The sequence below is a fragment of the Chrysochloris asiatica genome, unplaced genomic scaffold (assembly GCF_000296735.1).
Source record: "Chrysochloris asiatica unplaced genomic scaffold, ChrAsi1.0 scaffold00209, whole genome shotgun sequence".
NCBI classification, from domain to species: Eukaryota; Metazoa; Chordata; class Mammalia; order Afrosoricida; family Chrysochloridae; genus Chrysochloris; species Chrysochloris asiatica.
In genome coordinates, this window is record NW_006408727.1 from 638332 (window position 1) to 649852 (window position 11521).

The 11521-nt window shown below is 42.6% G+C and overlaps 1 pseudogene; it reads right to left on the reverse strand.

Moving 5' to 3' along the window:
- Positions 1 to 453: 453 nt before the first annotated feature.
- LOC102817581 lies at positions 454 to 4161 on the reverse strand (annotated as a pseudogene).
- Between the last annotated feature and the right edge of the window lie 7360 nt (positions 4162 to 11521).

The following is an 11521-nucleotide window of genomic DNA, read 5'->3' on the forward strand; positions in this document are numbered from 1 at the left end:
AATAAACTTCCAGAAGAGCCAAAATCATGCTGTAAAACTTGTCTTAAGAGAAAACTTTACCTGCATTGAACATGGGATGCCAACTCGATCCGCTACCATGTCCGCTATTTTATTTATTTATTTTTTTTGACGTTCCCAACCGGAGTTTATTTGGTGTCCGTGTTGCGTTGGCCACACTCACGCCCAGGGCCTAGCCAGACCTGAGTTGCTCACTACAGGGTCTCGGCTCCTACAGGTAATTACAGCTGGGGAGCAGGGGCATGGCCCAGGGCGGTTCTTGCTGAACCCTTGTTTCCAGAGTTCCAGGGGTCATGCATGTGCTCGAGGGTGGGTGGCTAGGGGCGACAGGGTGATCAGGAGGTGATGATGTGGGCAGACAGAAGTGGGGCCTTTACTTCCAAAAGTGGGAAAACACATTCTTGTTTAAAAGTGTGTGAGCGGGCTCCTCAGGGCTCAGTCTCGGGGCCCTGTGCACCAAGCAGCTGGCGCCGACACCTTAGTCAGGGCTTCAGGCGGTCTTAGCGTGTCCACCTTGGTGTGCCGGAAGGCCTTGCATACTGGGCTTCGCAGATGCCTCTTCCACTCCTCCTCAGTCTCCCAAAACTCGTAGACAACAAAGGTGAAGGTGTCCGACAGTCTCATAGCAGCAATGTAAGAACAGTCCCTCTCCCCGGCGGTGGCCCGCAGGTACTGTCACAAGGACTCCAGGAATTCGATCAGCTAGGGGGAACACTCTAGCGTAGTGGTTACGAATCGGGCTGTGAACCGCAAGGTCAGCAGTTCGAAACTACCAGCGGTTCCGCGGGAGAAAGAGGAGGCGTTCTGCTCCCGTAAAGATTTACAGCCTCGGAAACCCTGTGCAGGGTCGCTATGAGTCGGAACCGACTCCACGGCACTTAACAACAACAACAACAAGGGGGAACACAGTCATCTCCTGCGGGACCAGCTGCAGATGCCTGTTGGTGCCCTCATCATCAGACAACCGCTATTGCAGGTCAAACGAGAGGGTCTTACTCTCCAGCCTCCCGATCAGCTCCGCCAGCCTGCTCACCTGAGCTTCCAGGCTCTCCTCCTTAGCATCTACAGTGACAGTGGGAAGGCTCTTTAACTTGTTCGGTGGCCACGAGCTTGTGATTGGGGTTATAGGGAGGTGTAGTGTTTCCATACCAAGTCTCTGTAACTCAGTGGCTGGGTTTGCAGTGGGTCTGTCTGATCTGGCTGGTCTGGTCCTCCATTGCCTCCAGGGCACTCTCCACAGAGCTCAGCAGTGACTGGATCTGATTGGCCGTCTCCTTCAGGAGGAAGCTGGTCACAAACCGATCCACGTTGCTCCCACCCTCGTACACCTTTTTGGTGTACTTGGCACTCAACTTTCTTGCAACTTTTCCTGCCACTAGCACAAAAGGTACCACTGCTCCCAGAACTTGCCTTTTCAGCTACCATTTTCTGCCACTACCTCCAGAGAAGGTGTGTTAGGTTAGGCCCCTCAAGAAGTAGATGCCAAGAAAGAATTCAAGATAGAAGGGATTTATTGGGAGGGAAAGGCCTATGAAAGACAGGAATGGGCAGGAGTTGTCAGACTATGATGCAGGTATAACACGTGTGAAAGCAGAGTTAGGAATAGGTAGGAAGAGCCTCAGACTGCAGTGACCCCTGTCACAGTCTCAGCCAGGTCAATGGGAGCATATTAGAGTATGTTGCATTGGGGAGGACAGCCTGGCCTTCTACCTCCCATTGGTTGGCTGGAGCTCCTTGGGTAGAACAGAGACACGGAATGAATGCCGCAGCTGATTCCAAAGGATGGCAGCTAATACCACTGCCACAGCAGGTTCTCTTAAAGGGAGACCTGAATAACACACCTCCAGGGAGGTCAAAGAAGTGCTCCCACCCGTCTGAGCTAGCTAGAGCTGTTGTCACAGAACTCCAACAACTGGATGGCTTGAAAGAACAGAACATTCTTCTTTCCCAGTTCTGGAAGCTGAGATTCCAAATCAGGATCTCAGCTGTGACAATGTCCTCTGTGAGCCTCTTGCCTAGTTTCTGTGTCTGCCAAGGATCCTTGGTGTTTCTTGGCTTCTATCTTTTCCCTGTGTGTGTCTCTGTGTCTACTTGGGTCTGTTATAACTCAGAAGTGATTAGGTTTATAATGCACCCTATGTTGGTATGAAGTTCTGGTGTGGCGCTGTGGGATAATGCACAAAGTCGGCAGTTCAAACTCACCAGCCACTCCTTAGGAACCCTATACAGAGTCACTATGATTTAGAACAGACTTAATGGCACTTAACACCACCAACAATAACACAGTATGGAATCCTAGTGTGGTTCTATAGGATAAGAACTGGACTGTTAGCCATATGGTCAGTGGTCAAGCCCACCAGCCACTCTTCAGAAACTATACAGAGTAGCCATGAATTGAAACAGAGGATGACACTTAACAACAAAACTGTTAATGTATATTAATGTATGGCTTTATTAACATAAAAAACTCACTATTTCCAAGCAATATCACATCCATATAGGGGCAAGAGCTTCAGTATGCATTTTGTCATTATGTGCAATCCAGTTGGTTCCAACTCATAGTGACCCTGTATAGGATTTTCAAGGATCACCTGGTAGGTTTGAACTGTCAACTTTATGGTTAGTACTCCAATGCTTCTCATACAATGCCACACCAGGACTGCAGTATGTAATTTAGGGGGACACAATACGATCCATAACACCATCTTCCATTTTGGCATCACTAGCTCCTGAGCCCTAGTGAATGATGGAGATTATTCTGTGTGCCCTTGCTGCAAAGAAGCCTGGAGAAGCAAGTCTCTGACATTTTCAACACCAAGGATTGAATCTCCTTGGATATCAGGTAAAAACAGTGACAAGTCTCCCTTACAGAATATAAAACACTTAGCACAACATCTGGTACCTAACAAGCACTCAGTGAACGACAGCTTACTATCCTTATGATTTTAAAGTAGTGGGGATTGATGGCAGAGGAGTGGGTTGTTGAATACATCTCTCCTGGGTTCACATCTTGGCTCTAGCTTCCCATGAAAGCAGGCAACTTATTTAACCTCTTTCAGCCTCAGTTTCCTCAACTGTAATACCTCCTTTGTAGAGTTGTAAGGATTTTTAGGAGTCCTAGTGTAGCACTATAGGATAAGGATAACTAAAAGGTCAGCAGTTCCAACCCACCAATCGCTCCCTATACAGATTCACTATCAGTAGGAACCGAGTCGACAGCACTTAACAGCAACATATAAAATGATGGGCCCAGAGGAGATGCTGAGAAAATAACAAAGCTATATTTTTTTTACTGTGAACTGGGTAAAGAGTATCAGCATTAAGCTCTGGAGGACAGGCACTATGTCATGTTCCTCTTTGTAGCCCTGAAACTTAGTATAGAGCATGGCATACACCAGGCCCTCAACAGATCCTTGTTGATTGAAGGCATGAATGAGTGAACTAGTGAACACTTTTTCTTATTGATAGACACTCAAGAAAAAGCTGCATAAATCATTTTAGGTAACGTATTAGGAACATGTTACATTCTTTCGTTCAAGTCAGCCTCTCCAAGGTTACATAGTTTTATTGTTTCATTAATTTAAGTTTTATTTTTATCTAAGTAATATAAAACATGGGGTCCTGGTGGGATGCTGTGGGTTAATGTGCTGGACTGCAAGGTCATTTTGAACCACAAGGTTGGTGGTTCAAGCACACCAGTCACTCCTTGGGAACCCTCTACAGGGTCGCTATGAGTTGGAACCAGCTCAACAGTGCTCAACAACAACATTATAAAACATAGTTTAAAATGTAATATAGTAATTGTCAAAAACCTTTTTCTAACCCATTCCTTCCCCCATCCTTGATTCCCATTCTACAGAGGTAACCACTTTCAACTCCTTAGCTATATCTTTTGGTATTTGTTGTTGTTACGTGCCTTCTAGTTGGTTCTGACTTACAGCAACCCTGTATAGGGTTTCCAAGGAGCAGTGGGTGGGTTTGGACCACTAACCTGTTGGTTAGCAGTCCAGTGCTTATCTGACAGAGGTCGGTGCACAGGTCCCCGAAGCTGTCCCCTTTGAGGAACTTCTCAGAAAACCAGTGAGTAAAGCACTGATCATATTTGTGTTTCATGTCTGTGCATGCCTCCCCAATGCTGTTCATGCGGCATCGGTGGCTACTCTTCCTTGTCTACAAATGTCTTTATGCTACTCTGAGATTAAGAAATTATTCAAACGGGAAACATTACAATGATTCATCCCAAAGTTTCTTCCAGAACAACAGCAATTTTAAAATAACAGTGGTTTAAACAACATTGACGTTTTACTCCACTCACATAAAAGTTGACACAGGACCCAGGTGCTGTCTCCTCAGTTAGCATAAACCTTTTCTTGTCATTCACCAACCCAAAGAGGAGGCTTCTGATTTGTGATTTGTAATAACTGTTCAGTTTCAAGTATCACCTCCTCCTTCTGTTGGAAATTCACCCCGATGTCACAAAAAGACACTTGGTGAAACCAAAAGCATCTTGGCAAGGCAAAATTTTACTTCTGTAGAAGGGTGCATAGCTGCACATGAACATGCTAGCAAGCACACCAGGTGGGCAGTCCGCTAGGGCATTTATCCCTGACGCAAGGCTGTGTCTCATCCTATTGGTTAGGATTTCGACCTCACAGTCTTATCTTTTTACACGATTGGCTAATTCGACTTGTTCTTTTTGTGTGTGTTTGGGGGGGGGGGGGGAGGCACTTGAGAAAGTTTGGAATGCCTTTCTTCTAGAAGGTGATAGTGCACCAAGAACTGTTTTTGGCTGATTGATAGTATGAGGACAACAACAGGGGAGTTCCTCTAAATAGCCTTAAAAGAGAAAGGGGCTAAAACCCGGTTTATTCTACTTTGGTGCTAACCCTATTTTAGACCCTTTTAAGGGAAGACATTAGACTTTTTCTCACACTTCATGTCAGAAGAAAGAATAAAAGGAAATGGAAAGGATAGAAGACCACCCTTTAAGGACATGTCCTAAAAGTTGCACAGATTGTACTGACATCTCAGCCAGAATTTCATCATATGATCACACTAACACTTTATCCTTATGTTGTCCTTCTTTTGAACCTTATTTTCACGCTATCGCCCAGATTTTGTTGTACCTATATGAGTCTTACTGTTATGAGATTTAAAACCTATGTGTGAATTTCTATTTCTATGTCTTTAATTTGTAACACAGATGCTGACTGCCAGTACCCAAACTTCTATTTTGTAAGTTATCCTATTCTTGAAGCAAACACCAGCATATAGCCCAGAACAAAATCCACTCCACAAATCCATAATGATTTTGAAGTTTGGCCTGACTGTCTTCCTAGGAACCTAGTTCATACTGATTGATGGCTTTACGCTTCAGAAGTTTTCCTGGAAATCTTTTCATGTTGATGGTGAAAACCACTGAGAACTGAAAAGTTTTCTAGTTTCCTTGATAATGGAAGCCATGCACTGTAAGGCAGAGAAAGTGCTATATGTTCCACCATTGCAACATTCAAGCTCCTGATTCTACATGTTTCTAAGGGTGGGCTACATCTATGCCCTTCCCTTGATTTGGTTGTTCAACACTTCCAAAGAGCCTATCATTTAATAAATCCCCCCTTTTGTCTATGCTACTTGATTTGAACTTCTGTCACTTTAAAAACAAAATGTTATTAGGTGCTGTTGAGTTGGTTCCAACTGATACGATCTGATGCACAACAGAACAAAACACTACTTGGTCCTGTGCTCTCCTTATAATTGTTGCTATGTTTGAGCCCATTGCTGCTGCCACTGTGCCAATCCATCTCATTGGGAGTCTTCCTCTTTCTCGCTGACTCTCCACTTTACCGAGCATGATATCTTTCTCCAGGGACTGGTCCCTCCTGATAATAAGTCCAAAGTATGAGAAACAAAATGTCTCACCATAGTGACTTCTAAGGAGTATTCTAGTTGTACTTCTTCCAACACAGATTTGTTTGGTCATCTGGCAGTCCATGGTACTTTCAATATTTAATTCTTCTCCAACACCATAATCCAAATGCATGAATTTTTCTACTGTCTTCCTTATTCATTGTCCAGCTTTCACACACATATGGAGCTATTGGAAATACCATGGCATGGGTTAAGTGTATTTTAGTCCTCAAGCTGACATCTTTGCTCTTGAATACTTTAAAGAGATCTCATGCAGTAGATTTGTTTAATGTGATACATCGTTTGATTTCTTGACTTCTGCTTGCATGAGTGTTGAAAGTGGATCCAAGCAAAATGAAGTCTTTGACAATTTCAATCTTGTCAAGTATTATAATGAAATATACAAAGACCTGGAGTTAGAAAACCAAAATGGAAGAATACATTCAGCATTTCTTAAACCGAAAGAACTGAAGAAAAAATTATTATTTGGTCAGCATACAGATTGGAAAAGCTCGGTGAAAGAATTCAACTCTGTAGCACACCTTTCCTGGTTTTAAACAATTCAGTATCCCCTAGTTCCCTTCAAACCACTGACTGTTGGTCTATGTACAGGTTCTTTATGAGCATAACGAAATGTTCTAGAATATGCGTTCTTCTACAGTCTAAACCTTGTGCATAGTCAATAAAGTACAAGGAAACATTGTTCTTGTATTCTCTGCTTTCAGCCAAGACTCATCTGGCATCAGCAATGATATAACTAGTTCCATGTCCTCTTCTGAATCCGGCTTGAGTCCCTGGAAGTTCCCTGTCCATATATTATTGTAGTCATTTTTTCAATCATTCAGCAAAATTTTTATTTGCATGTGATTTAAATGATATTGTCCAATCATTTCCACATTCCATTTGGTCACTTCCCTTTGGAAGGGGCACAAATCTAAGTTGACCAGGTAGCTGTCTTCCAAATTTCTTGGCATACATGAATGAGTGCCTCCAGTGCCATCTCACTTTGTTGAAAGATTTCAATTTGTATTCCATCAATTCCTGAAGTTTTGTTCTTTGCCAGTGCCTTCAGTGCACCTTGGACTTTTTCCTTCAGTATCATGGGCTCTTGATCACATGCTACCTCTTGAAATTGTTAAACATCAACCATTTGTTTTGGATGCAGCAACTCTGTGAATACCTTCATATTCTTTTAATGCTTTCTGCTTCATGTAGTATTTTGCCCATGGAATCTTTCAGTATTGCAAGGTGAGGCTTCAATTTTTTCTTCAGTTCTTTCAGCTTGAGAAATGCTGAGTGTATTCTTCCATTTTGGTTTTCTAACTCCAGGTCTTTGTACATTTCATTATAATACTTGACTCTGTCTTTTCTAGCTGTGCTTTGAAATTTTCAGTTCAGCTCTTTTGAACCTCCTCATTTCTTCAGTTTGCTTTAGCATCACTATGCTGCTGATCAAACTTGAGAGTTTCTTCTGATATCCATTCTTGTCTTTACTTCTTTCCTGTCTTTTAAATGATCTTTTGCTTTCTTTTGTATGTTCTTGGCATCATCCCACAACTCTTCTGGCCTTCGGTTATCACTGTCTAATGCATCAAAATTGTTTTTGAGAGGGTCTCTAAATTTAGGTGGAATATGTTCAAGGCCATATTTGGGCTCTCGTGGACTTGTTTTAATTTTCTTCATCTTCATTCTGAACTTGCAAATCAGCAACTGATTGTCTGTTCCACAGTCTGCTCCTGGCCTTGTTTGGGCTGATCATATGGAACTTTTCCACTGTTTCTTCCCACAGAGGCAGTCAATTTGATTCCTGTGTATTCCATCTGGTGAGATTCATGTGTATAACTGCCTGTTATGTTGTTTACAAAAGGTATTGTGTGATCTTCAGCATCATTGTATCATCAAGGCCATAATTTCCAACACTGATTCTTTTCTTTGTTTCCAATGTTTGCATTCCAATCACCAATAATTATCCATACATGTTGACTACACATTTGGTCAATTTCACACTGAAAAAGTTGATAGAATTCTTCAATTTCATCATCACTGGATTTAGTGGTTGGAGCATTAATTTAAATAATATGATATTAACTGGTTTTCCTTGTTTTTGTTAAGTGCTGTTAAGTCAGTTCCAACTCATAGCAACCCTTTATAGGGTTTCTGACAAGTGGATGGACCTGATAGTCCAGTGTTTCCCTACAGCAACACAGCAGGATTCTGGTCTTCCTTATAGGCCTATGGATATCACTTTTTCTTATGTGTTCTTTTTGAGAATAAATGTGTCACCATTGCTCTTGAATGAATTTTTCATTCCCAGCGTAGTAAATCATATGATTATTTGATTCAAAATGGCCAGTACCAACTCATTAATGCCTAATATATCAGTCTTTATGCATTAAGTTTCATTTTTGACAACTTCCAATTTTCCTAGATTCATAATGTATACAGTTTATATTTTGATCATTAATGGATGCTTGCAGCTGTTTCTTCTCATTTTGGACTCCTGGCATGGCGTTATATGATCAGCACTGGACTGTGAGTCACAAGGTCAGCAGTTCAAACCCACCAGCTACTCCTTGAGTTGGAATCCACTTGATGACACTTAACAACAGCAACAACTCCTCATTTTGAGTTGCATCCTATCAGCAAATAAAGACTCCAAAAACTTTACTCCATTTGGAACATCATGGTCAACTCTAGTTTGAGTAGGCAACTTTTCCCAAGTCATATTTTGAGTACCTTACAACTTGAGGTACTCATCTTCCAGCACTATACTGACGATATTCTGATGCTGTTCATGTTTCATCTTCTGGCACTATATCTCACAATGCTGCACTGCTCTTTATAAGATGCTCAGTGACTAACTATTCAGAAGTAGTCCACCTCTCCTTCCTAGTCTGTCTTAGTCTGGAAGCTCAGCTGAAACCTGTCCCCCATGGGTGACCCTGCTGGTATTTAACATACCAGTGGCATAGCTCCCTGCATCACAGTAGCACGCAAGCCACCGCACTATGACAAACCGACAGATGAGCAGGGCTCTACTACATGTCATAAATACACAGGAAACACACAAACAGTAGAAAACAAAATAGATGAATGGGACTGCCTTAAAATTATATACATTTGTGCACCAAGAGTTAACAAGTCAAAAAAGTAAAAAGAGAGCCCGCAGACTTTGCTACAAGATATCAGACAAGGGACTAAGTTCTAAAATGTATAGAAAATTATAACCTCTCTACAAGAAAAATACAAACAACCCCGTAAAAACTGGGCAGAGGCTCTGAACAGACACATCACTAAGGAAGACATTCAGGCAACCAACAAACATATGAAGAAATGTTCACAGTCATTAGTCATTGTTGTTGTTAAGTGCTGTCCAGTCCGTTCTGACTCATGGAGACCCTATATAGGGTTTTCAATGAGTGACTGTGGGGTTTGAACCATCGACCTTGTGGTTAGCAGTCCAGTGCTTATCCTATAGCACCACACCAGGACTCCATCAGTCATTAGTCACTGTTGTTGATGTTTCGTGCCATCAAGTCGGTTCAAGCCCATACCTCTTTACCACAACATCATGTACTCTCATTATAATTGGTCACGAAAGGGCCCACCCTCTCAAAGTAACGCCAGTCTCTCTCAACTCATCTCACTTCCATCTGCAAAGATTAGAATAAAGCCAAAATATTCAGCCCTCCTTTGTCAAGTACTCACAGCTTCAGCCCCAGGGTTGTGTCCTCCAGGGCTAATCTCATTGTACGCCTTGTACCTGTTTGCTTCAATCATCCAGCTGCCTAGATTACCCTCATCCTCTGCACTCTCACCCACCCCCAATTGGTGTGGTGAGTTTGACGGGATTCAGGACAGATCAAGGAACAGGATATGACCACCAGATAGAAGCATTGTGCAAGGTATTTCCTGGGGCTGATGCAGGGGATGGGGTGGGAGTGGGGGTCCTCCACAGCTGAAGGTGCAGAGGACGAGGACATGAGAATCACAGGGAGAAGAAGAATGTGGGGCAGTTAACAAGTCCTACCCAAAGTCCTTCTGCAGTAAGGTGGGTAGTCTCAGGGTCAGAAGACTCCAAAGGCAGCAGAATCTTAGGGTCCTGAGGGTGGTGGTGGTGGGTATGTGCTATGGAGTCAATTCTGACTCACAGGTCCCTGTATGGGGTTCCTGAGGCTGTAAATGTTTATAGGAGCAGAAAGACTCATCTTTTTCCCACAGAACAACTGGTAGATTCGAACTGCTGACGTGTTTAACAGCCCAACTACAGGATATAGCTTATCTAAGGCTTACCAGGTGCTGGCCATGGTTTTGCAAGGCATGTAAAGTAGGTAAACTTCAAGGGCTAAAACGTGCTTATTCCAGCTGTTTTAAAACGATTTGGATATGTATAAATGTTAGTTTCATGTCAGCTGGCTTTTTAAAGCTAACAGGACTCAACTTGCTATGAAGAAATAAGCAAGATGAAGCCTGTACAGAGAGGCCACATATAATTCTGTTATGTAACAAATGGCTCTGTTCATCCTCATCCTCTCTCCTTCTCCAGCCCCCTCCCACAACTGGGCCCTATGGAAACCAGAGCCTATCATCAGCAAAATCCTCTCTATCCCTATCCTCTGCTCTGACAGCTCTTACCTTCTTGTTCAACAGGAACGTGGCTCAGCAGAACTCTGAAAATGTTCCCAAACTGATTAGGCTGATAGTGGCACAACTCTGAATATGCCGAAAGCCATGAAATTACATACTTTAAACAGGTAAGTTAAATGGTATGTGGATTCTAGCTCAATAAAACTGTTGTTAAAAACCATATCAGTTGTAGATATGAAAAACTGTGTTTTTACACAAATAACCAGCACTTTATACAGTTTTTACAAACCACGCAACCTCCCATGCCTTCGGTTCCTATTAGTGCTATTGCCTGTTATAGATGAAAAAATACGGTTCTTGTTAGGTGCCATCGAGTTGGTGCCAACTCATAGCGACCTTATGCACAACAGAACAAAACACTGCCCAATCCTGGTCCAGCCTCACAATTGTTGCCAAGCTTGAGCCCATTGATGCTGCCACTTTGCCAATCTATCTCACTGAGGGTTTTCCTCTTTTTCTCTGACCCTCCACCTTACCAAACATGATATCCTTCTCCAGCGACTGCTCCATCCTGACAATATATTGGAAGTATGTAAAGATGAAGTTTGGCCATCCTGGCCTCCAAGGAGCACTCTGGCTGCATGTCTTCCAACACAGATCTGTTGGTTCGTTTGGCAGCCTATGGTACTTTCAGTATTCTCCTACAACACCGTAACTCAAATGCATCAATTCTACGATCTTCCTTATTCACTGTCCAGCTTTCGCATCCATGTGAGGTTATTGAAAATACTATGGCTTGGATCAGGCACACCTTAATCCTCAATCTAACATCTTTGCTCTTCAACACTTTAAAAAGGTCTTGCGCAGAAGATTTGTCTAATGCAATATGTCATTTGATTTCTTGACTGCTGTTTTCATGAATATTGATAGTTGATCCAAGAAGAATGCAGTCCTTGACAACTTCAATATTTTCTCCATTGATAAGAATGTTGTTTATTGGTCCATTGGT